Below are 27,530 nucleotides of genomic sequence, written 5' to 3'. Positions count from 1 at the left end.
TTGTTACTAGCGGGAAGAAAGAATTTTTGAAGGTGTCACTGTGATAAGGATATTCAGTTAGCGTATACGCGTGCTGGTTTCTTAATGCACGTTTTAGTGACAGTGAAATGTACTTTGATGAATCGATCTTAAATGTGTTATTAAGGAGCTGATAAAGTTTTCAAGGTGTTCTCGTGGTTTTCGTGCCAAGTTTCAGTAGGAACATTGAAAGAAACGAAAACATGACGGAGGTTCATATCATGGTCCTACCTATTTAATGCAGCCAGGCACTCGAATTATTCGAGCCATTCTTCCAGCTCTTTCCCAGTGGAGTCGTTGAAATTGAGAGGTACACGAGGAGGCTGCAGGGTGAGAGGTTCGACGCCGTTGGTGCACTCATGATATACGTCGAAGCTCCTTTGCGGTGGCGCGGGCTCCCGTAGGATTCCTAGCTGAGTTGGCAGCCCTTTAAGATGGAGTCTGGTCACTGGCACTGGCGGTCTCCCTGTCTCTATTGCGGCTGTTGGAGGAAGAGTCAGGTACACGCTCTGCACATCCACCAGATGTCACGTGGTGATAACGCCAGAGAGAACAGACTAGCAGACTGTGCACTCAAAACAGCGCTTTACTGAGCTGTCTCGCCCCAAAAAGAAGTGAACAACTTGGCGGTGGCGATAGAAACACTTCCTCGGAGGTCATCAAGGAAGAGAATCAGCGCCGCTCTTGGCGGCGCTCAATTTTAAGCTCTCTGAGAATACTCGCGATAAACCTCAAAAGAAGGTACAATCATAAACAAAATGTGGTAGCAGTGGCGTTTGGAAGCGGCAATTCGCGATAAACCTGGTCACCTGTCGGGCCACAAAGAGAGTGATGAAACCGTGTGACAGCCGCTTTCACCATGAACAAAAACGCGGTACAAAGGTTCGCGGGCGCACAGAGTACTACGTTCATCGCGTGTCTTTATCACATAATTTCGCTGTTCTTTTAACAAGAGTGCTTTCTTTCAACCAACGGGATAAGAGAAACCTCGAATTTCGAACACTTGCCAAGTGTAATATTTAGTTTGCACGTAGAGAGAATTGTGCTCCAAATTTTAATAATAATTTTCCCTCTAGCAGCCCACTAAAATAAACATTTGCGCTGGTACCTTATAAAAATGGTCTATATGCAGTCTATAGACTGAATATCAACTCTGTTGCCTTTCTATACATATTTATTTTTGTCTATGTAAAGTCTATGACTGCCTATAGAGAAAAGACTACTAAAGTATGACCATAAATCTATAGGCTGTCTATAGACTTTCTATAGAACTTGTAGTGCCTATAGACTATTCTACAGGATTTGTCTGTAGTCTATAGAGTTTGTAAACAGAAGTGTATGGACCGTCTAAAGAAATTTTTGTAAGAGGTGACTGCATCCTTCACAGCCAAAATAGCCATATCAATTACTGAGATGATTTAAATTTGCATTATGTACAACTTGGTATAAGAAATGGGAAAAAGAAAGCAACAGTAAAAAGCATGAAGCGCACGGCGCTGTTTCGCAGGCATTCGCTGTTGTTTATGGCATATGCTAGTGCAGGTTAGAAATTGTCGAAAGCGTGTTCAATTTTCGGGTGGTTCAGTGTGATATAAGCAAGTTTTTTTTCAACTGTGAATGTGCTTGCTTGAGGATACCCCTAAGAAAATCGTGTGCGCGGACAGCTGATGCTAAAACGGTGTTAATATGATAACACAAGTTAAATACAATCTTAGATGAACAGTAAGATACATCTAGGTTGTAAGTTTTATTCTAGCAGATTTATGAAAGTAGACAGTAGAATTTCAAGTGGAGAGGGTGGCAAACATCAGCTTTGTTTAAGATACATTTAGTGACACCAAACAGTCACTGCGTCAAGATCAGTTTCAAGGAAATCGTGTCAGTGTCATTTTTTAAGGTTACGATATATAAAATTCATCCGCGAACAAGTAAACTCGATGTGAGACACGCTTGGGTAGATCATTATTAAAACATAAAAAGTAGAGGAGCAAGTAAGCTTCCCTGAGGGACTCCAAACGTTACTGTGACAGAAGAAGAGGTATAGCCATTGGTGTTGGTGAATTGTTTTGTATTTTAAAATAACTGTTTAATACATGAAAAAGCATTTAGGAAACATTTAAATTATTTGATGCGATTCGAAATCTAATGTTAGGAACGTGAAGAAACGATTTTAAAAATCAAGAAACACGGTGTCAATCTGTGATCCAGTGTTTCGGAAAAAAGAGGGTTAGTTAATCAAGCGAGCTGTGTGTTGCATAAATGACCCCTGTGAATACGTTGCCGGTATTTGAAAAGGATATCGTGCTGCCTAAAGTAAATAATGAAGAGTATGTATGACATGCTCGAGGAGTTCACAGTAGTTGCTGGTTAATAAAATAGGACGGCAGTTAACAGGAATAGTGGATTCACCGGATCTAAAATTGATAAAGTATTGCAAAACCGTAATCAGCATTCTACAACAAAGCTTAGGAGCCTATTTCTGAGTCCACTTAGTGAGTGCATTTCTACAGCCGAAATCGTAAAAAGAAAATATCGCAATGAGATTGACGTTGTCTGAAATAAACAAAATGCATGCTAATTATCTGCGCTGTGCCTCGTAGTACTTAAACTCTCCGATTTTTTCTTGTTTGTTCGCTGTTGATTCCTTTGTTTTTGACGGGGACCTGATTGTTTACACTTTATTATAGCTTTCCATTACTCCTAATATTCTCATACTATATGTGTTGTGTTTCTTCAGTAAACTAAGATTGAAAGAGAGACACCAGCAGGTCTTCAAGAGAGAAGATGATACGATACGTTAACTTAATTGAATAAAGATACTCATCCACATAGATGAAGAAATATAAATGCGCATGCTAAATAAGGTTACAATACAGTTCAATAAATGATTTAACATACTGAGTGTACTCAGGGCCGTGTTTGTCCTTTCTTTTTAAGAATGAATGCTCTATGTATTTCACAATCACCTCTATCTCCAGGCTCCCCCAATACATTCTTCCCACGAATGTTGCTTGTAAGAGTAGTACAGTGCAAATTACGAATCATTTAAAGGTATTTATGCCTCTCCTCAGATAAATTTCCCGTGGAACCACAGCACACGGACGATTCCGCTCTGCAATAAATGTCGAGGTCCATTGTCTGCGTGGTTCTCCTTGGCCGTAATGATAATTTCTTTGGGGTCATTTTCGAACACAGAACACCTCTAAACGGGAGCAAATCACACTGGTGCTCGATCCGGTGCGCTGATGCGTTTCGGGAAATACAAGAGCAAAGAATAAGACAGTAACCAAAAGTGCTTCGTAAAAAAAAGCGCCAGAGGTGTTGTAATTTTAGCGGCGCCGTTGTCCACCTCTAGCCGGGTTTCGGCGCTGGTTTATGGCGCAATCAAACCGCCCATACAGAGCAGCTGCCTGGTACGCAGTGCAAGACGTCTACAGAGTCTATCAACTGTAGCGTCGCTTTCCTTCAGGAACTCAGCACCTGAATACATATCGCCCATTGAAATACGCTGATCTGTTTCGCAGAGAAATATCCCTATTGAGATACCTCAGTAGACTCAAACACTCCAGTGTATTCGCGGTTTACCCGTATTTTGCCAGCAGTAGATCCGACAGAACGCCCCTTCCCCTTCATTAGCATTATGTTAATTTAAAATGAACAACAACCTTTCGCTTTTGTAGTCTTTCGGCGACATCAGAAGATTTGGTTGCTATGTTATCGCGAGATAGGAGCATAAGCCACCTTCAGCTCTTTGCCCTAGCGTCGTTTGCACCTCCCGGTATTGCACCTCAGCAGCTAAGCTTGCCGTCAATGACTGTAACCAGTGTGCTGCTTTTAGAGAGGACTCCACGGCGGCGCGAATGTCGCTTTTAAAAGCGATTCGCCTGAAATACAGAACCTAAAATCCTAGTTCAAAACTGCAGCACAAGCTCCGGGGCATGGTTTGAAATCACAAGGGTCTGATGCACACTAAGATGGCATTCAATTACAATAAAACACAAAAATACTGCTATGTGTGCTGCCAACTAATTTCAGGCTGCCAGTTTGGATGTCATCGAAACAGAAAAAAACAGTCATGCACCAAATATTACGCTGGCTCCCGTCATGTACACAGTTCTCGTCAGTGAACATACGAAGCGCAACTGCAAGAGACCTAATTTTACTGATACAGAATCTTCTCCAACCATTTGGACACTCAGTCCGTCACAGCGATGTCAAAGCGACAACACAACATTGAGCGCGTGTGGATGTTATCAATGAAATGAGCACTTATTTTAATCTTTGCGCTCAGCGCGACTAAGAGCAATGACTTACTATTTTCTGTGCTGCACCCGTAGTGATCACGGGGCATCATGTTTTATGTCGCCTTTTTAAATTTACTCGTGAAACTTCAATCTTGAATGCGGTAAAACTGACGCATTGGATAAAAATAACGGCAGAGATTACATTTAGTAGAAAGCAAGCAGAATACTTCGAACTGTTTTCTTCTAGATACTGGCGGTTCTTCTCTTCCCTAGATAACTTGTATGCTTCCTGGCTGGAAACAAGGTTATGTTTCAAAGGTGTATGAAAGCCTCATTCACTTCTATGACACCAAGGAAATTTAGACAAGCCACGGGCATCTGTGTGAGGCAATAACTTTGTAAGCCTAGTCAAAAACATTTTATGTAATTTTCTCATTGTACATTACCCGCGATATCTTTCCTTCCTTTCAATAACGTTAGGATATTCCTACACTAGTCTATTCTCTATTCTACCTTAATCTATTTCTGTCTCGGAACGTTCCTCGTGTAAAGTTTACTAAATGGACGCCAAGATACTCAAAGAACAAAAACCTGTGCTAAAATCGCAAGGACGCAAATGACGGCAAGACACTACAACGCGGAAACTTAAGTATGTGTGTTGTCGCGCATCTATTTATTTCTTATCCTTTGTCTTCCTTTGCGCTTTTTGTAGGCTGATTCTGCAGTGTTTACTCTTTTATGTCCTATCCTCGTTAAGCTTTCTTTATGCATCGGTAAGCTCTCTTCCGGTTTTATTAAACGACATGGCAATCTAGCCCCTCTATAGATCAGGTTCATTCAGGATGTACATCCATAAAATCATTGCACTGCCTTGTAGAAAATGAGATTTTATTTCTTGAAATCACTCAATCGATTACCCTTTTTGCGAGCTTCGCACCTCTAGATCGATAACCTGCATGGAAATTCCCTGGAGGAATTTTTGGATTACAAAAGTAAATTTGCAGCCCTCGTAGATGCTCAAATTTATTTTGGTGCTTAAGAGGCAGTTCCGCGTTTATGCTTCGTGCATATAGTAAGTGGTCGGAGCAGCTCCGCTGATAAAGTGCTGCAACAGCGATGAGGTCATAATTGGCATTCTCTACGATGTTTCTTCATTAAAGGCTGGCTATGTGTATATGTTATTTGCGAACAGTTTGTTTTTTGTGAATATTTGGATCACCTGATGTGACATATTTTTCTTTATAAATAATCAAATGACGGTTACAAAGAGCGGCTCAAAAAAGTGTAGGTATCATAATGCAGGGCAATATCAAGGGGCTTATATTTCGATAATATCTCGAAAAACTTCCAATATTCACTGGCATGTCATGAAACATTCGCTTTTATTACCACTTAGTAACATTTATTTCATAATGCAATATTCTTATCAAATCTTTCTCATTGCCATCTGGTGTAGGGCGCTACAAGACAGTTAAACACAAACAGGTTATCAAAATACAGAAAATTCTCTTCGTATCTTAGCAAATGCCCCGTTTAAGTATCATACTCAATCTATTTTTGCATCAATAAAAACTAAACCATGATAACATCATAAATAACATTAAAAAAATTTACGAAAAGAAAAATAACGCACTCGTTTTGATTATCTAGCTAACGTAGAGCCCAAAAGTAATTATTACTGAACGCGTAACATCAACTTCTGGTATGTGCGATCTTTTCGGACGAATTGCGGCCGCCAAAGGCTCCTGTTAATATAACGCTAAACTGTCTTACTTTGAGCAATAGTGCGTCCTGAAGGGGTGACTAGGCGTTTTCGCCAACTGCGCTATTTCTACATATAGCTTTCAACTGTTACTCTTTGTTATTTCTATTCAATCCGCGTTTTTAGAGTAGAATTTTTTCCATGGTATTTTTGCCGTTAAGACTGATTTCATTCTTTCAAATAGAGCATTAGCTATGCATGATAGTCCTTCGGTTGTTCCTATATGTTCCGTGCTGTGTTGCTACCGTTTTTTAAAACTTAGGGGTGTAACGCTCTATCAAGATATCAGAGGCTTTTCGTTGAGCCCCTAACGTCGTATAGTCGTTGAAATAAAGATAATTCTAAAAGTTATTAATGCTTGTCCTATTATTATTTCTCCAGCAGGCAAGTGGGGGTTGTAACACAGAACTCAACAGCTTTGCATTTTTTTACACTACTGGCATACGACGAAGTTTTTTTTGAGAGCATTCTAGGGAAATGGGTTTTTCTCTCTTCATTCATGTAAAATAAATATCGCACTACCTTATATCTTTTTCACATTACTGTAAAATAAATATTCATGGTAAAAGTGTTCGCAGAATGATAGCTAAATTCACTAGCACGGATGATTAGGCTTTTAAATTGAGATGTCAACTAAATAAGGAAATGGGCTTTATACATTCGAGAAAGAGATTGGCAGTTTTTTTTAGAGAGAGTGGTGAAAAGGCAGCTGATGGGAATCACTGTCAGGGATTCTAGTCGGCACTGTGAGAGAGGAATCGAGGAATGAAGAATATGTGCAGAATCGCATCAAAAACACAGCAGCTGGCAACGCAGTTAAAAGGTAATTCACTATGAATACCTACCAAAGATCGACGAAAAATTGTTAAGCTGTCGCAAAAAAAAAATGAAAGCAGGAATTCACAATTGCCAAATAGGTATACATATCGAGCACGTTCGCAGTCAATAGCAGTGACGGCCCTACGGAGAGCATGAAGGTTACAATCGAGCAATCACCGTACAAACCGAGCACGTTTACCGAGAATAACAGTGGCGCCGCTATAGAGACCATGAAGGTCACAATCGAGAAATCACTTTAAAAACGAGAACGTTTACCTGCAGTAGCCGTGGCGCAACTACAGGGAGCATAAATTTCGCAATCCAGAAATAACTTTACAAAACGAGCACGTTTTCTGTAAGTAGCAGTGGCGTCACGATAAGGAGCATGAAGGAAACAACAATCTACAATTTGCCTTGCAAAAAGCGTTCACCGCCAGTAGCAATGGCGTCACTGAAGAAAATATGGAGGTCACAATCGAGAAATCAACTCACAAAGGAGCACGTTCACAGCAAATAACACTTCCGTCACTGTAGGCTGCATAAAGGTCACAATTAGGAAATCACATTTCAGAAGAAGCACGTTCACAGTATGTCGCAATGGGGTCAGTATAGGGAGCGTCAAGGTCACAATCGACAAACCAAGTTACAAAACAAGCTCGATTACTGTCAGTAGCAGTGGCGTCACTGCAAGAATGGTGAAGGTCACAATGAAAAAAAACATCTTACAAAACGAGCACGTTTACCGTCAGTAGCAGTGATGTCAGTATAAGAATGATGAAGGTCACAATCCAGAAAAAACTTTACAAAACAAGCTCGTTTACTGTCAGTAGCAGTGGCGTCACTACTGGAATGATGAAGGTCACAATCAATAAATCATCTTACAAAACGAGCATGTTTACTCTCAGTAGCAGTGGCGTCACTGCAGGAAGCATGAAAGTCAAAATAAAGAAATCATCTCACAAAGTAGCACGTTTATGGTCAGTAGCAGTCACGTCACAACAGGAATGATGAAGGTCACAATCAAGAAATGATCTTAAAAAACGAGCATGTTTACTCTCAGTAGCAGTGGCGTCACAACCGGAATGATGAAGGTCACAATCAAGAAATCATCTTACAAAACCAGCACGTTTACCGTCAGTAGCAGTGGCACCGCTACAGGAAGCATGAATGTCAAAATCGAGAATTCACTTTGCAAAACGAGCACATTTACCGCCATTAGAAGTGACGTCAATAAAGGAAACATGGAGGTCACAATCGAGAAATGACATTACAAGAGGAGCACGTTCCCCGTCAGTAGCAGTGGCACCACTACAGGAAGCATGAATGTCAAAATCGAGAAATCACTTTGCAAAACGAGTACATTTACCGCATTAGGAGTGACGTCACAAAAGGAAACATGGAGGTCACAATCGAGAAATGAAATTACAAGAGGAGCACGTTCACCATCAGCAGCAGTGGCATAACAACAGGAAGCATGAATGTCATAATCGAGAAATCACTTTGCAAAACGAGCACATTTGCCGCCATTAGTAGTGGCGTAAATAAAAGAAACATGGAGGTCACAATCGAGAAATCACATTACAAGAGGAACACGTTCACCGTCAGCAGCAGTGGCATCACTACAGGAATCGTGAATCTCAAAATCGAGAAATCACTTTTCAAAACGAGCGCATTTACCGCCATTAGGAATGGCATCACTAAAGTTAACATGGAGGTCACAATCGAGAAATGACATTACAAGAGGAGCACGTTCACCGTCAGCAGCAGTGGCATCATTACAGGAAGCATGAATGTCAAAATCGAGAAATCACTTTGCAAAACGAGCACATTTGCCGCCATTAGGAGTGGCGTCACTAAAGGAAACATTTAGGTAACAATCGAGAAATGCAATTACAAGAGGAGCACGTTCACCGTCAGCAGCAGTGGCATCATTACAGGAAGCATGAATGTCAAAATCGAGAAATCGCTTTGCAAAACGAGCACATTTGCCGCCATTAGGAGTCGCGTCACTAAAAGAAACATGGAGGTCACAATCGAGAAATGACATTACAAGAGGAGCACGTTCACCGTCAGCAGCAGTGGCATCATTACAGGAATCGTGAATGTCAAAATCGAGAAATCACTTTTCAAAACGAGCGCATTTACCGCCATTAGGAGTGGCATCACTAAAGGAAACATGGAGGTCACAATCGAGAAATGACATTACAAGAGGAGCACGTTCACCGTCAGCAGCAGTGGCATCATTACAGGAAGCATGAATGTCAAAATCGAGAAATCACTTTGCAAAACGAGCACATTTGCCGCCATTAGGAGTGGCGTCACTAAAGGAAACATTTAGGTCACAATCGAGAAATGCAATTACAAGAGGAGCACGTTCACCGTCAGCAGCAGTGGCATCATTACAGGAAGCATGAATGTCAAAATCGAGAAATCACTTTGCAAAACGAGCACATTTGCCGCCATTAGGAGTCGCGTCACTAAAAGAAACATGGAGGTCACAATCGAGAAATGACATTACAAGAGGAGCACGTTCACCGTCAGCAGCAGTGGCATCATTACAGGAATCGTGAATGTCAAAATCGAGAAATCACTTTTCAAAACGAGCGCATTTACCGCCATTAGGAGTGGCATCACTAAAGGAAACATGGAGGTCACAATCGAGAAATGACATTACAAGAGGAGCACGTTCACCGTCAGCAGCAGTGGCATCATTACAGGAAGCATGAATGTCAATATCGAGAAATCACTTTGCAAAACGAGCACATTTGCCGCTATTAGGAGTGGCGTCACTAAAGGAAACATGGAGGTCACAATCGAGAAATGACATTACAAGAGGAACACGTTCACCGTCAGCAGCAGTGGCATCATTACAGGAAGCATGAATGTCAAAATCGAGAAATCACTGCAAAACGAGCACATTTGCCGCCATTAGGAGTGGCGTCACTAAAGGAATCATGGAGGTCACAATCGAGAAATGACATTACAAGAGGAGCACGTTCACCGTCAGCAGCAGTGGCATGATTACGGGAAGCATGAATGTCAAAATCGAGAAATCACTTTGCAAAACGAGCACACTTACCACCCGTAGGAAAGGCGTCACTAAGCGAAACATGGAGGTCACAATCGAGAAATCACATTACGAGAGGAGCAAGTTCTCCATCAGTAGCAGTTTCGCCACTTGGGACGTGCGGACAATACCAGGTGCAGCGCTAAATGGAGGGAGCAATCTGCAGCAAGGGAGGGAGGGATGTTCAATGACCGCTGCTTTGAAGCTGCGCTTGTCGAGGAGACCTCTTTAATACGAAGTTAGCTATATGCTTCACTTCCAGAAATCTAAGACTTCTACGACTAGCCCGGGACCACTCTTTCCTTCGCAATTTTGTCACTATGAAGACGCCTTCATAACAGCATTTATTGTCAGCGACAAATGGCCTAATAGTCTGCAGTATTGGACTGAAACTTATTCTTAATTGAGTACTATTTTATTATCTTGTAACAATTTTTGGGTAGACGTCAAATTATTACTGGCGAAATGCTTTTCTCCTACATCACGGTAGAGACAAGAGCTCAATGTTTAAACATTTAAAAGTTACTTTACATCGGCAAATTTAATGTCTGGGCTCTGGAACCGTGCGGCATTAGCTCTTCAAAGCAAACTGGCAGAAAGCGTCGATGCTGGAAATTAACAGCAGAGTTGGAAATTCTGCGGTCAAAAAGACAAATTTTTATTTAATTTTTTAATTCGCCTTCTCTTCTAATGTGTGCATTGTGCCATGACAGTGCATGTTAAAGAACCCCAGGTGGTCAAATTTCCGGGGCCCTTCACTACGGCATCCCTGATAGCCTAGGACGCTTTGGGACGTTACACCCCAATGAAAGAGAAAAAACATGTTGGAATGTGACTTTTGGATACAAGTGCCATCTTTTACATTATCTACCGTAATCTGGGGGCTACTTACCATAACAATATCAAGCAATGTGGATTCATTTATTTATTTACCCACAGCGCCACAGTGGCATTAGAGTGAGAGGGGGGTAGGATCCAGAAAGCAAAAAAAGTATTACAAGGGCAGTCAAAATGACTGCAAATACTTCATTGTCAGTAATATTAACAAGAAACTAACCTAAAGCGTTTCATTCTCGAACAGTGAGACGAAAAAACGACATCTTGAACTTATCGTTTCTTGATCTGGATTCGCACACTATGATTTTAATGCACACATCATGTGCCTTCACTTTCTATATATACAATATTTATTGAGACTGGAATAAGAGAGAATTGTATCAAGTTGTCTGCATGAGCATAGAAACAAAATTGTGTGAAAAATTGTCACCTACTACTTTTCAATGTAAACCATGCGAACATCACCACAGCTCCTTCGCTTATTCTGCAGTGATAGGTGCTCTCAGATCAGATGGCAAAATCCGCTCCCGTCTCTTTTTTACAAATAAATGTTTATTCTGGCTCTCTCTCTAGCTGCGGTAGGAACCCTCTCACTGCTTTTTTTTACTTATAAGCATGAGGAAATCTTTGCCTGCGAAGAAATATTCTCAGGTCATTCTAAAGTAGACGATCACCCAGAGAAAGATCTGAGCGGCAAAATGGCTGGTTTACGCTCCATTATGTATTAGATGCTTGTGATTTGCTAGACTTCTGAGCTAGCGAATTGTCATGACGCACCCCACACCGGCCAACCAATTACCAGGGCATTTATCTTTGACTACTCATTAAAAGCCATCGAAAATGAACCATAGATAAATCCAATCATTGATTTGTGTCGTGTAAATAAAAGCAATAAAACGCCTTCTCTCCGCCTTCCTGCTACGAATACCCTAGTTGACCGCAGCAAAGAAATATTTTTTCGCAGTTGGTGACCTTTTCTGCATCCTAGACAGGTATCCTAGTTTTCAGGATTTGTGGTGGACCATTGTCTCGGCTGCTGACCCCAAACACGCGGGTTCGATCCTGGCTGCAGGTTTCGAATTTCGATAGTGCGAAAATCTAGCGGCCCGTGTACTGTGCGATGTCAGTGCACGTTAAAGAACCCTCAGGGGTCGAAATTTCCGAGTGCCCTTCACTGCGGCGTCCCTCATAGCTGGAGTTGCTTTGGGACGTTAAACCTCCATAAATCCAACCAAATCACGACAGCAGCCTTCTAGATTTTCTAAAATATACATCATATGAAATATATTGGTCGCGACATGTTTTAGGCATGAAACAGTTTTGGCGCTCGGTTTCAGTATATTCAGCTTCTGTACATTCATTATTTTTTTCAGCGCGCTTTCAACCAGACGAATTTTCTGCGCCCGGTCGTCATGGAAGCTGTAGCTAATGCGAGGTTTTGTGTATGTACTCACACAGCGTTTATAGCTGTGTCTCCCTTGGCTGATTGTGTTTTCATTCCTTTAGTTATTCTTGCGGTGTTCTTGTCTCCACTGTACGTTGCTTTGAGCCTGTGTTTTCTGCTATCTAAATCTTGAAGTTAAGCGCTTCCTTGCTTTGAGAACCCCCCTCCCTCCCGCCTACTTTATTGCCTGTCAGATCAATATCTAGGCATCAGAACAAAAAGCAAAGAAACAAAGAAGGACGACCATGTTCTCGTGCTCACGCGACGGCGCAAAGCCTGCAGTTTAAAATAGATGTCTTGCGAACAGTGTCAGGCCAAGTGTTCTGCCTGCAGTTAGAGTTCACGCACGCTCGTCCGCACCTACAAAAGAACAGTACAATGTACAGAGTCGGAGCGGCTGCCAGAGAGGCATTCCTAATCTGGCAACGGCAAGCGCGTGCCTACAGTTACGTCGCAAGCTTGCGTAGAGGAAAAACCAGAGAGCGAGTTAAGATTCAGCAGGGGCGCTGAAGGCAAAGCAGAGGTCTAATTTCATTGACACTGATGCTGGCCCTCACATCTAGTTTCGGTGCAGGTGTGTAGGACACATTTGTATATTCTGCGCGATGTCGTGTGCCTGGAAAGGTGCACGGAGCGTTAATTCGGAGTAGCTACTGTGCAGCCGTTGGCCGTATAACTTGCTTTCGCTCTAGCGCTACCTTATCCTACCGTCGAGCAAGGCCGGAATGCTCCTTAGTGCCGTTATAGACGACGCCAAGTCTCTTCAACCACCAGCTGGTAACAGTAGAGCTATCCACCCTTCTTTGCTCCGGTCAAGAGTATAATAGGGGGCTAGAATGAAGCTGAAGTAATCAAGAGTGGTTGGGCATGGGCCGTACCTCGCATTAAATTTTGCTGGATGAGCAATAGGCGCCTTTCTTGCCTAATAACGCGATTTTCGGTTTCATTAAAAGAGTTAACTATTCAGCCGCATAGCAGAGCTGCAATATCTTGCGGGTTGCTGGTAAAAGAGGCTACAAAAAGACGCATTCCCCCCGTTATATGAGGCAAAGCCGATCCTCGTCAGCGGTAATACAGAGCTCACAGCCTTCGTTTCTAAGGCACCGTTTGCCTTCAGGTGACATTTGGCGGCTCAGTTTATTCCCTTGCGTGACCATGTGGCTGTTATGACTTAAATTAATATCTTTTTTCCTGCCATTCCTATTTCTGGCATATGATATCTTGTAGTTTGAAGGTTTTTGATGCCTTAATATTTATTTGCTTTTAAATTCTACTTACCTAAGCATGTTGTACAAGCATACCAAAGTACTACAGTCTTGAAAAATTTTATTCATAATTTAGGCCATCGGTAGCTTTGCTTTGTGAATGTATTAGCTCGTCAAAAGTAACGATGGGGCTGTAATATGCCAAGTATAGGGCACAGTTCGCGGCGCTTAGAGGCCAAATTGAAGTTTTGCCGAATTCTAATTACATGGACGTTAGTTTCGCTGAGGATCGACATTTTGTACCTTGAAAAAGGCAGTGGAAAACAGTAAGTATGGATGCCCTCAAAACCGACCGATTACGCAAGTGAGTACGTACAGTTTTTGTGTGACTTGAAAAAATACACAGCGTTAGCTTACTCTCTGTTGCCTACAACAAATTTACTTAGGTAATCGCTAATAGAGTGAGGGAAACGTTAGCCTTCAATAAACAAAATGATAAGGCAGGCTTGTGCGCAGAATCTTACACAACAGACAATACTCATACTATCACTAAGATGATAGAGAAATTTGTAGATTATAATAAACCATTATATATAGTCCTCATTGGTCATGAGAAAGCATCTTACTCAGCGGAAACCTCAGGAGTCATGCGGGATGTGCGCGATCAGGGTGCTGAAGAACGTTATGTGATAATACTGAAGATATTTGTAGCAACTGCACAGCTACCGTAGTCCTCCATAAACTCAGCAAAAAAATTTCAATGCGGAAAAGCGTCAGTCAGGGAGACACGATGGCACAATGCTGTTCACCTCCTGTTTACAATGGGTATTCTGAGGCCTGAATTGGGATCAGTTGCGGACAAGAGGTATTGGAGAATACTTAAGTAATTATCGTTTCGCTCATGACGCTGCCTTGCTAAGTCACTGTGGAGATGAACTACAAAGCATCATCTATGAGTTACACAGGCATAGCAGAACGATGGGTCTCAATATTAACATTAAGAAAACCAAGGTAATGCTCAACAGTCTAGCAAGAGAACAGCAGATCACAATTAGTAGTGAGGCGCTGGTAATGGTGAAGGAACATGTCTACTTAGCGCAGGTAGTGTCTGCTTATTTGGATCATGAGAGGGAAATAACTAGAAGAAGTAGAATGGGGTTGAGTGCATGTGAGAGGTTCTCTCAGATCATGAATGGCAATTTTCCAATATCGCTCTTGAGAAAAGTATACAAGGCTTGTACCTTAGCGGTACTTACCTATGGGCCAGAAATGCGAAGGCTAACGAAAAGAGTTCCGCTCGAGTAATGAAAACCGAAGCAGGCTGTGGAAAGAAAAATTGTAGGTGTAACATTAGGAGACGGGAAGCGGGCAGAGTGCGTGAGGGAAGAGACACAGGTTAATGACATCCTTGTACAAACCAAACGGAGGAAGTGGGCTTCGGCACGGCATAAAACCTGAAGGTAGGACATCCGCTGGTCCTTAAGGGTAACGGAGTGGATTCTAAGAGAAGGCGAGAGTAGCAGGGAGCGGCGGAACATTAGGTGGGTGGATGAGATCAAGAACTGGGAGGATATGGTGGCCGCAGCTGGCATAGGACAGGGTTAATTGGAGAGCCATGGAGAGGGCTTTGCCCTGCAGTGGGCGAAGTCAGGTTGATGATAATGGCAGAGGTATTTACGTCGGAGCGGCGGCCACGGAGTCCTTGTTGGTGCGAATGTCCTGGTTTATAATCGGGTGTTAGGAAATATTTTTAAATTGAAATTTATTTGGAATAATTGAGTGTTTCCCTAATGGACAAACCTCCCTTTATGATGAATTAGCCACAGAGTGGTGTTTAGTACGAGAAGATAGAATGGTGTTGGAGTCAGCACATCTTAAAGATTGATGATAAAGATATTCACTCGTAAAGCAAGGATGTGGCAGGAGTGGCAGGACTGTTATTGTCTCACTACTAAGGTTTTCATTGCTGACGAACAAGATAAGTCTTAGTTCAGTGTTTCTAATAAAGCGTGAATTATCGAACACGTTAGTACTCGCGTGTGCACGAAGCATGCTTAACATTGTGTATGGCGCTATTATTACGCTTGGGCAGTTTTATGATGGTGTGGATGCGAAATTCCCAGGAGGACTCATTTTCAGGTGCTTGCAGCGCACCTGTTTTATGGCGTGATAAGTGGTACAAGAGAAGGAAGAAAACAAGAACCTACTCTAGATGCAGCTAACTAAGCAGTTTTCACCGTCGTAAAAGTGGTGGTATAAAGAAGGCTATCTCATTGCGCTCACTGCTCTTAGCTGGTGCCTACTGGTTTGCAAAGGCGTCAGGAAGTTCTCGGTTATTGCAGGAACCGCCACGTGCACTCCTTGGTGTCTTTCGGGGCTCTTGGTGCACGCATACGCCCTTCCGAATATAGCACGAAGCAGGAAATGTTAAGATGAGAAGAGCTGGGGTTCTTTCTTACATCAGCGACGTCAAGAGGCCGGCTTACAGTGCTCGCTCTGAATACATCGACCCTCCTGCAACTGCTCATTGCCAACGGTAATTGCAAGTGACCTGAACAAATAAATGAAAGACGAAGCTGGAGCCGACAAGAAGAAGTCCAGCCCTGTACACTCCCCGGCTCTCTTTTCGCAAGGAGAAAAATATATTTCTTAATCCCTTTCATTATTTGTGCCAGAAAACTGGATGGCAAAGACACATCCGTTAGCTCAGTAACGGTTCCTAAACACCGCAAAGCGCCATTCCACGCTAGAAATGGATGCACACTGATATAGAAAATTACATCTTTTTAAAATGGTTACTGCGAGAGCGCAAGCTTTTTTGCTGGTGACAAGGGCAGTTGTTGACACATGACCTTCAAGCCGAGGCACCAACCTTAAAGCAGCGTGATGTCGCCTCCTGCCAGAAACAGGAACCCGAGGTGCCAATAATCCAAGACATTTCCTTCTGGGTTATGCTTTGTAACTGATGATGCCTAATTAGCGTTTCAGTTACCTTTCAGGAGAGAAGAAATCTCGCCGTCACTCCTACAAATGTTGCCACACCCACAGATTCTATAACAGCCCATTACACTAATTTGAAGGAAGCCCCTTGGCTTTTTAGTGTTGACAAAGACTACGCATGACGCCAGAGTAGGTTGCAGAGATCCAGACCGCCGTATTCTACTTTGTAATGCGCCTACTCGAGCGGGTTGGATGATTCAGAGCCGCTTTTGCCTAGCTGTACAAGAGAGCGTCCAACAAACAAGGCACTGTAATTTTAAGCATTGTTTGCCACGAAGCCACTAGGCTGTATGCCACTTCTCATTAGCATGAGGAGCACTGGGCTCTTTTGCGTCTGTGTCCAGAGGAGGAGCGGATGCAGGATGAAATATGCAGGGCACTGCATGCGTCGGAACCCATGCCTGCGCTAACGCTTCAAGTAGCGAACGTAGCCGCGAACAATGAGGGGCACTATTCTGATTTTGCCTGTTTTTTAATCCGTTCGCATTGTTTCCCGTTGTTTACAAGCTGCCTACTTGACATTGTTACTAAATCCTCTTACCATACTTCGCCACCCAAAGCAACACATCCAATTACTCACGCTGAGGTAATAATTCATAATTTTGGTAACTCATGCCTCGAACCAAAAATATGCACCATTCGATTTGTTTCACTTTAACTAGTCAGAAAGGTAGCCGGTGGCCGATGAGCGAGGTTTTGCGTTATCCAGATGTCTCTTTGAAATCCTTGCCTAATGGGAGCTAAAACGCAGTCTTCTGCCACACTGGAACACTGAGCAAGAGGTGAGAAGCTGTAAAAGCTGCCTGAACACCGGACGAGCAACGAAAAAATGTTTGCGCACTCAAAGAAACGGAAGCAGTTTTATTTTTCTAGACGTGCGCAGGCTCCGGAGAATCCCTGCCTGGTCAATAATTACGTACTTATTACGTTATGTTTAGCCCTCGCTGCACACCTTTGCGAGAACAGCTACGATACCAGAGCGACGCGGCAGTTTAAAGTGACCAACGTAGCACGTCAAAAAAGTGTTAGTGCAAATGCCAGTATATTGGCGGTATTTCAGCACGGCACAAAGGTTTTTCAAAGATTGCTCAAACAACGAATATTCTCCTTATCTTTCAGTGATCTTTTTCCCACTCAGTCATATTTTTTTGTAACACTCAGTTAAGGAGCAGGGATGCTGCAAAAGTCTTGACGCGAGTAGCGAGAAGCTAGCTTGTGTAATTTATCGACAGAGCGCTTGGACGCGTATGGCTGCTGCTCAGAAGTCGAACGATATCTTGTTGTTATAAGGCAATGTCGAAAGGTCTTGAACAATAAACTAAAATTGCGAACCAGCTGGTTAATTATTGTAAGCCTCTGTTATGAAAACATTGAAGGTAAACGTGCATTCTGTCGATGCGTCGCAAACTCTTTCTATAAATATTTCTCAACGGGGAACGTTTTTGCTCAAAGCCAAACGTTAACAGCAAAAAAAAACCCAAGGCTGTCGAAGGGACATCTGCAGGTGTATCGAATAATATTGCATAATCGTACGATATATGAAAAAAATGCACTCATAAACTTTCCCGTCGAAAAATGTGACTGTTCATTATTTCAGGGTTTGGGGTTTGAGAATATGTAACAATTTTCAAGTGTAAATAAGCTAGTTTATGCTACGTATCGTACAGTGACCCCGTGCGACAGGCGGTTGAGCGCCAAAAGTTAGCGTGCTTCAACAGCTTATTTTCTGGAAACTGAGGGACGCGCATTCCCGCTCGCATGCACTGTTCATTTTAGCTTGCTCGGTGCAAGGAAGCTAGTCATCAGTCATTAAGGCCCGCGCAAGCTGGTTAACGCAGAAAAAGTTTTCTGGTTCAGCGCCCTCATTGGCTGCGCCTAAATCTCAACGCTTGCAAGAGGCCCGCGCCCAGCTAATTAAATTTATCATTCCCCGCGACCACGTCGCACGCTGCTCTGACCGTTGCTGTTGCCTGCCGGGATGGCACTTTTTCACCTAAAAGGCGCGTCACGCATTATGCAATGCACACTGCAGAAAAAAAATATTGGGAAACTTTGCTCGACACCACTAACTACGATTTCTTGTCCGCTACTATGGTCGTTGTAGCGGCGAAATTAACACTGATGCAGTATGTGTTGCAACGTACGGCTCTCAGCCATGCAGGCATCGGTAAACTGAGGACTTCGTCGAGCCGAGCGAATTAATGTGCTACCACGCTGTCTCTAGGAATCATCAGAAGCTTCTATTCAATACAGGCAGTACTACGTGGATGGCACAACATTGTCGGGTTATTGAAAGTATCGAGCCCATAAATTTTGCCACGAGATGGAAGATCCGGGCGTGGCAGAGCGGATTGGTGTCTCGTCATTGTGTTGAGAGAGATGGGGTTTGAGAAACGCTGGCAGCGCAACTCGCTACGTTGGAGCGGCATCATGGGTCATTTAATTTATATTAAAATCAGTAAAATATATATGTAATAAATATATATTTGATAGTAGTAGTAGTAGTAAAGACTTTTATTCGACCATAAGTTATAGGCCGAGCATGTCGACCGCCTGGGCGACCAGAAGCCGCTGTTCTTCTTCCCCTTCAGCGCCAAGCCAGTCGAGCCAGGTGGTGATGGATAGAAAGGGTGGGGGGAAGGAACCCGACTGCTGCTGCACCGAGACAATGGCTGCTGCACCGAGACACTAAAAGCCTGCATTAGACGGTGGCTAGTGAACCTTGCTAGAGGATGTTTTTAGACCAACAGCGCGCCCACGTTCTCTCTTTGCTTTTTATCAGAGTTTCCTACATGGCTGCAGCCTGCTCATAGGGGAATCTTTTTTTAATTTCTGGTGCTGAACGAATGGAAAGTAATACAACAGATCAATTCAAATATTATTCTGGCATCGTTCTGCACCACAAACTAGGAAAAATAATAATGAATACTTCCCTGTGCACCTCTGTTTCTGAGACTGTCGGTTTCAATGACACACACAGACGCACAAACATAAATATATATTTATCAAATATAAAAAAAGAGGCGGAGCTCAAGGTAGACCTCTTTTTTTATATTTGATAAATATATATTTATGTTTGTGCGTCTGTGTGTGTCATTGAAACCGACAGTCTCAGAAACAGAGGTGCACAGGGAAGTATTCATTATTATTTTTCCTAGTTTGTGGTGCAGAACGATGCCAGAATAATATTTGAATTGATCTGTTGTATTACTTTCCATTCGTTCAGCACCAGAAATTAAAAAAAGATTCCCCTATGAGCAGGCTGCAGCCATGTAGGAAACTCTGATAAAAAGCAAAGAGAGAACGTGGGCGCGCTGTTGGTCTAAAAACATCCTCTAGCAAGGTTCACTAGCCACCGTCTAATGCAGGCTTTTAGTGTCTCGGTGCAGCAGCCATTGTCTCGGTGCAGCAGCATATTGTCAGGTGATAACCAGCAAAGTAGAGTCAACGCTAAGCGCAAATACCAATCACCAGAAAGCAAGAATACCGAGCGAACGTGAGCCTGTTGGCAGAAAACATCCATTGCGAACAGGACCCACGCAGCTATTCTTGCCCCCTCTTCCACTTCTGCGCCACTAGCCACGCAGGCTGTCCCTATGTAAAATTCTGTCTGAACTTTCGTGAGGAGAAAATGTTTTGAAGCACTATGGTAAAATGCTGAACCTTTTCTTCGTCTTTCACACTCTAATTTCGCAGAGACAGCTTTTATGAGATTGCAAGATTTCAGGGCTCAGTACAGTCACCGTCACTGAACAGGCAGCTTGGTCTTCACGAACCGCTGATCTCTATGAATTCTTTTCAATGGTGTCTTTTTTTGACACTGCTACTTCGTTATATTCTATGCCACTGAGTGCGTTATTTATGAGGTTAGAAGTTCGTATATTTTCTACGTCTGTACTTATTCCTCCAAAAGTTAAATTCCTTACTGAAATTCCTACTGGCCTAACCATCTTCGCCTTTTTTCAAGTACGTCTACTTTCAGCCAGGGTCTAAATTCCTTTTTCCTAACTTTCGTCTTGCTGGCCTTGAATGCAGAGAGCCGATCAATTAAATGTGCACATTCCGCACGAACCCCTGACAACTCTAAAGTGCTTACTCTTTCATTATTGCGTAGAGCTAGTCGAAAGGCAGTCGTTTCTTCCGAGAAAGGTGAGTTGTAAAAGCCTAAGGAATTTAAATACCAGGCTGCCAAGTTAGTGCACTGCTCTTGCATTGTAGTGGGTCTCGCTGTGCACTTGCCAGAAGGTAACCACTTTAACCCTAAGCTGGCAAAGAACGAAAACTGTGCTTCTGGGATATCTTGTACGGCAGCGAAACTAGCTTGGAGATGGCGATAGGGATAACCGGAATTGGGCTCCTGTTACCTCTCGCGCAAGGATGAGTCTCTGAAGCGGTTAAAGCTCCGGACAGAGCGGCACGATACTCTTGCTTTACTTGTGCGTTTATTCGGGGTACAAGACCGAAAACGAAAACAAGCTTGAATATTTTTCCTGCGTATGATACTGAAACTCTGGTCGCTAACAATAGAAACTCTCTGTCAAAGGTCTGTTGAATACTTGCTATTGCCCTGATTGAACTGGTAGAACAGGCCTATGGAGCTTGATGCCCAAACCTGATATTCAAAACGTAGACGTGGAGATACTCGTTTTAGGCCGTACTAAACAAAACTCTAGATGAGACAGTCATAGGACATGTAAAAACTTAAAACATCGAAAGCACATTCAAAACCTTGGAATATTTCAAGTTAAGTTCATTAGCGATCTCGGCCTTCTACCCCAACGAATGCCCGTAAAAATGGAGTAAAATTTGTCATTTTTTATGCCCAGTGGGCACAGGCTGTTAAAGTGGTGGGTTACAGCAACGGGCGCGGCTTTATTACCACAAACTGGTTTACGCTGTAAAAGAAATTACACCCATGTCGATCACAGTGTAAAGGAAAACCAATTTCTTATTCCAATAGAGTATAACAATCCACCGAGTGATATATGTTGATTTGATTGTTGCATGTTCTGAGCATTAGGTGCTGATCTCAAAGCCGAAACAATTCTCTGAAATTAAGATGGCATGTAATTACGCAGGGTGTATGCCCTGTTTCAATAAATTGCGTCGACAAATAGCTCAGAAGCCTGTGTGACGTGCGTGTGAATTGCATAAAGCACAATCCTTGCAGCTTGCAAGCTACAAAAGTCCGCATACCGCTTTGTAAACTTTACAATTTTTTAATGACCCGTGAACGGTTTCTGTGCAATCAGTGTTTATAATATAGGCACAGAAACCACTAATGGAAGAGGATATTTCTATACAGTCTCTTTTTCTTGTGTTAGACACACAGAAAGCTATGAGCTGCTAAATCCTTTTTCGCCATCCTTCGTTATCAACTTCTACATCCGTGCGGCATTAATTGTTCACCGCCCTTGCCAGATCACGTAACCAATGACGTTTAATTCGAAAAAATTTGGCCCATTGAAGAGGAGTGGGGATAGGCCTAAGCAGAATAGTTGGTGTCGACAATAGCCGCTCCATTCAAGCCTACCGATAGAAGACGCGCTTTACACTGATACGAGGTGGCAAGCCAAGGAACAGGCGACATGGTGAAATGTGGTAATATGATTTAACGGCTCAAGGCCTAGCGCGAACACTTCGTCCCCGCGCCACTGCGCCCCGCGCCACTCCCCTCGTCTTCGTCTGCGCACTATTATCCGGCTCCTTCAAGCGATCGTCCTGATCGATTTCATATTTTCATCTGCCATCATGTCGTTATGTTCTTTGGCTTGCCACCTCGCATCAGTACTTCTAACGGGCTGTTGTTCGAACCTGAATGTGTACCCAGAAATGGTGAGTGACCAAGGTTTACAGAGTGATTAGGATTTAAAAACACAAGGAAAAACGCTCTATTGAAGTTCTTCGCTCCAATTGGACACAAAAATAAAGCACTGCATCCTTGAGCTGGGCTGGTGAGTTTGCATTTCACAGGAATACTTTAATACGTCACCCTAGGCAAAAAAGAAACCCAATGACGCCAAAAACTGCACAATTATATGACTAATTTTTTGATCACGTGGATTTCGTTATTCCTTAGAAACGCATCAGTTGCTTTGAAATTACGCGCCTGGCACTTTTTCTCGCCATTGTACGTATATTCTATGTTAGTAAGAAACACGCCTTCATGATAAATGTTAGAGTCATGTTTGTTAATTAAGACAGGATGTTAGTTGGCGATGGCATTTCGGCAAGACAGTAGAGGAGTCCTGCCGAAGGAGTGATCGCCACCCTCACTGCGTGCAAACCAAAGTGACGTCGCCGCAACACATCAAAAGCTGCAATGTTTCCGATTCTTTTTTGAACAACACTTCTGACGAAGATCTTCTAAAACGAACCTAAATGGTAAGTGTTATCTCTTTTACTGAACAAATAAAGTTCAATAATATGAAAACCTAAGCATCAGGCTGTCCTTCTGAAATGCAGGCGATCTATAGCATAGCAAAGTTCTTCAGCCCCAAGAAAAATCTACCGGATGATACATTATACCGTGCCCAATCTCACTGTTTTTGCGACAAGTCCGTTGCGTGCGCGAGTTGGCACGTCGGTTAGATAATGCGATGTACGTAGATCTAGCGTCAATACGTGCGCGTTGTCTGAAGTTCATTAGAAAAGCAGTCAGCATCGATAGGAAACAATATACGGCCGTCTATAGATGCTCGCAGATATTCCTGTGTTTTTGTGCATTGATCGTGTTTCTATAGGAGCGCTCCTGAACCTCCTAGAGATTCCCAGACCTTCTGCTTAACATGCGAGAAGCTTGATTCTTTCTTCATGCTTTTTTTTTCAAATGACCCTTGGCAGTAATATTCAAAACGTGCTGCATCCCTGCATACTAACTTGTTGCAATATTTGTTGCAATATTTGTTGCATACAGCGGATACAAGCCCGTTCACAAACATGTGCCTTTCTGCATAAACCAGTTCGTCGAGCTTCCACTACCTGCCCTGATGAATATAACACTGTGCAGCGGCGCTGGTACCACCGCCACCACCTGGTATCGCCACCGGCGCTGATAACGACAACCAAACTCGGAGCGCGAACTGGCTCCCGCTGCGGAGAACGCTTTAGGCAACCGGCCTTCTCTACTACTCTACTTTTTGTTTACTTCTTTCCTCAGCATTCATTTTATTTTCCTCCAAGAAATATTCATCTGAAAAACTATCTGTGCTCCAATTCTTGGCCAATCCCCCTATGTGGGTATGTGCTATTGTATGAGGGTAACAACAACAACTGGCCTGGCCAGCAACCTGGACAGCCCGCTCCGCCGGCTCACGAGCCGCGGCTACCGTGACCTCCAACAAATGTGGATCGCCTTCCCCACCTGGTGACTTCGGATGACCGCTTCGACGCACGCAACGCAGCCCCCCCCCCCTGGCTCAGCGCTCCTACCCGTCCCGTCCCTCCACTTGGCCTTGCCGCTGCACGCCCGGTTTCGGCAGCTTCACGCTGGCATGAACGCGCCTACCATCACATCCGGTGAGCTCATTTAGCCATATCAGCGCTTCTTCCTTATTTGGCTGCCCTGGCTGCCTCCGTTTTATACCAGGGACTCAATTTTGCGGCTGGCGCTGCTGGACTCGCCATGATGAAATGCAGCTGGCTGGACAATGTGTCCAGCCAGCTGCTCCGCTGTCAGCACGCCAGCCGGGAACTTCCACCCAGTCTCCTGGCAAAGATGCGGTTGTAGCCTCCTCGCTCAGACGTTTACGCCGACTTCAAGAAGGGCCTGACGGCGTATTTTAGATTGGAGCTCCGGGCGAATCTCTGCGCGGCTCTTCCGGGCTCACATGCTGTGCCGCCACTAAACTCACAACTCGCCGAATCCCCCCTAATAGCTGCTTCGGTTTTCCTTCTGCCAGGTACTACATTGGAGTCGATTCCCATACCAGTATGTCAACTATGGTCACCTTCGAAAGCGCCCCCACCCACGGTTCGGCAAGTGCCACGCGCGCACGCGCCGGACTCTTGCCAACTTTCTCAACCAGTTGCCTCAAGCAACACTCCCGTCTCTCCCAAGTTTGCTCCACCGGCCCGTACGGACGGCCATCCACCTGCGAGCTCCCGTCCCAGGACACCTCCTGCCTAGCCCTGCTTTTCAACTGCGGCAACTGTCCTTGACCTATGCCCAGAAGATCTCTCTCTCTCGACACAGGCCAAAACTCACTTCTAGTCCCATGTTCTGACACCTCATGCCCAGTCGCAGTGAGTCCTTCTGTCCTTCCATTCGCGAGGCACGTATTCACGCCCCACCAGAGCCTTGTCGCGCATCACGCTTCACTCAAGCCGCCTGCCACGCATCCCTGCGCACCTGATGCCTTCGCAAATGACTGTGCCTCTGCGACATGCGAGACAGCCACCGGTGGTTGTGTCATGCTTGCGCTGCATTACAGCAGGCTCCATCCAACAGCTCCTATGGACTCGGGTCTACCACATCCTTCTAATTCTGTCAACCACGCCCCTGACTTTCGTCCTGTACCCGAAAAAACCTGTCCCGACGCCACAGTTATGTCATTTTTGCTCACAGCCGGTGCCCCCGGTCAAACGCTTCGATCGCTTGCCTACACAGCAGCCCGAGCTCCACGCAGCCCATTTTCAGCCCAGTGTCGTGCGGCGCCGTCTCGCCGTCCCCAGCGGCCGGGGCATTCCATTCTTTTCTATTGCCGCAGTTTCCGCGCGCCATACATTTTCCTACACCCACTGGGCCAGCGCACCTCACATATCGCCCGTAAATTTCGACGTGGGTGATTTTTCGGCACTGACATTTCCTGGCCAGCTTCAACCACGCGGCCGGTCCCACCAGTTCACCTTACCACTGGAGTACACCCAGCTCACAGCCAATTCGTGGATGACTATTTTCGCCTGTTAATTCCGTCATCATTCTCGTCCTTTGGCTCCATTTACATTTTGGTAAGTAGCCAGGTTCGACCGCCCTTGTTTTCCCCTATCCTCTCTTCCTGTCACCTCGTCGCTTTGATTTCATTTCTCCATTCGGCCTGCTACCATTTATTTCCGCAGCCCCAGCTCAGGCGATTCAGTATCGACGGCAGATGCCGGGGCAAGCAAAATATTTTCCTTCCTTTTTGCTATTACTTTAATAAAAACCACTACCACCACCACCACCGATATGTGAGACAGACACTACGCCATTTCCTCTGCGCTAAAATCAAATTTAAGTTTTCTAATTATGAATACGGCTGTCGATCTGTAATCTCTAGAAGGAGAGTCTTGTTTGCAGCGACAGCTACACTGGGCTACCAGTCCAGGATATTGCAGTACATGAGAGAGAGAAGTGCGCAAGCGCAATTGCCATGACAAGCGAAGAGCACCAAAGTGCGGCGTACGCTTCGCCGTCACCGCTGCCGCGCGCCCGCTCCACCGTCAAAGCCGAACGTGACATCACGTGGATGAGAATTTGGGCGCATACGCCAATACCATGGCAACCGGACAAACCTCACAGGTGCACGGCGTTCTTCGTCGCCGCGGTGCCGCACGCCGCTTTATCACCCGAACGCCGCGCCGAATACGCAGGATTGCGTAAAAAAGGCGGACATGTAGTTGGCGTCTCTATCAACGAATATCTGATGCCCGATTTAATATCTGCTGAGGGTGCTTGGACGCAAGATATAAATATTTTTGAAATATGGCGGAGTGCTCGGCTTGAAGAACTCCGGCACGGGTCAGCCTGGTATTGCACAGCCTTCGGGATCGGCCCGGTGTATATTAGTGCGCGCCCTTTACTGCTATCGTGGGCCTCCTATCCTTTAGATCTCCTAGTTTCAGCAAACGGCAGCTAGCATGATTCGGCTTGAGCCAATAGGCAGGCCCGTGCACTTTGTTTTTTCTTCCTGCCAACAGCAGCACCGTCTGTATCACAACGTTTTCTAGCATGCATTGATACATCCAGCCGCTGCTGAACGGCGGTATTGCGGTATAGACAAGAGAGGATTAACGCTCGATCCTGAGGTTATCGCCTTGCAGTTGGCGTGAACCAAATAAGAACGCTCAAGTCTATACGTACATGAAACAGGGTATCACCGCTGTCAGACATCTCCATTTGATGTCGCTGAATAATGGTGAATCCTGCTGAGTTCGGCTTCGGGAAAGAGGATTATCGTCAAAGAATTATACGTGACACCGGGTACATCTGTCAAGCAGATGATTGATGTGTTTATCATGTCTATACAGCCTATGGCCCGGTTTCACAGTTTTGTGTGACTTTGGATGATTTCAACAGGAAACGGAACTCTCGTAGTCAGTGCATGGAAGAAAAGTTTTACTTTAATTCTGCTTCGGACCCTCACGTCCAGACTGCAAAATGAGGAACTACTATAGAGCTTGTATACTAACGAGGCTCTACCAACTCAAAATACTGTGTCGATAAAATTCAAACCGCTGAATTCTACTTCACAGATCATTGGAAGGTTTTCTTCTCGTCAATTAAAATAAATAAAACTTGTTTATACCCATTGTCTATCACTGCTAAACATAGTGACCAAAACAAGCTTAGCCAGCGGAATGTACGTCTCGCTACGTATATCCTGGCATAGCCTAGCTAAGCCAATGCGATTTTTTTTTCAAAGAGCACCAGGACATTCACTGAGTTAAGCGGTAGCCATAATTTCTTTTATCTCGACTGCGGCGGCCGAGTTGTGATGGAGGCGAAACGCAAAATGTGCCCATGTGCTGACCGATGTCACTGCTCCTTAATGAGCCCCTCCGGGGGTCAAAATTTTTCCTGAGCTTTTCGCTACGGCGTCCTTCGTAGCCTTAGTCGCTTTGTGACTCTAAGCACTCACAAAACCAAAATCTTCAGCCTGAACCTTTCACAGCCATAACTGTTAACGGCAGCAACCCTAGTGTTCGCGTCAAAGTTTAATGTCGTGCAAAGTAAATCTGCGTGGGAATACGTGGGGGTCGGTACGTCTTTAAACGAGGCGAAGCGATTCCCAGGGCGAGCATTTTTTTCTTTCTCCTAGCAACTGAGGAGTCATGATTAGGTATGCATTTAGACACGCAGGAAATTGAAAAAAGCCATTGCCGGTGTGGCATTGCTAGGCACGAAATTCTTGTAATGCACGACGTTTTACACGTG

This window comes from Amblyomma americanum, chromosome 5 (genome assembly GCF_052857255.1).
Source record: "Amblyomma americanum isolate KBUSLIRL-KWMA chromosome 5, ASM5285725v1, whole genome shotgun sequence".
Taxonomy (NCBI): Eukaryota; Metazoa; Arthropoda; class Arachnida; order Ixodida; family Ixodidae; genus Amblyomma; species Amblyomma americanum.
Note: the sequence above shows the minus strand (reverse complement) of the source record.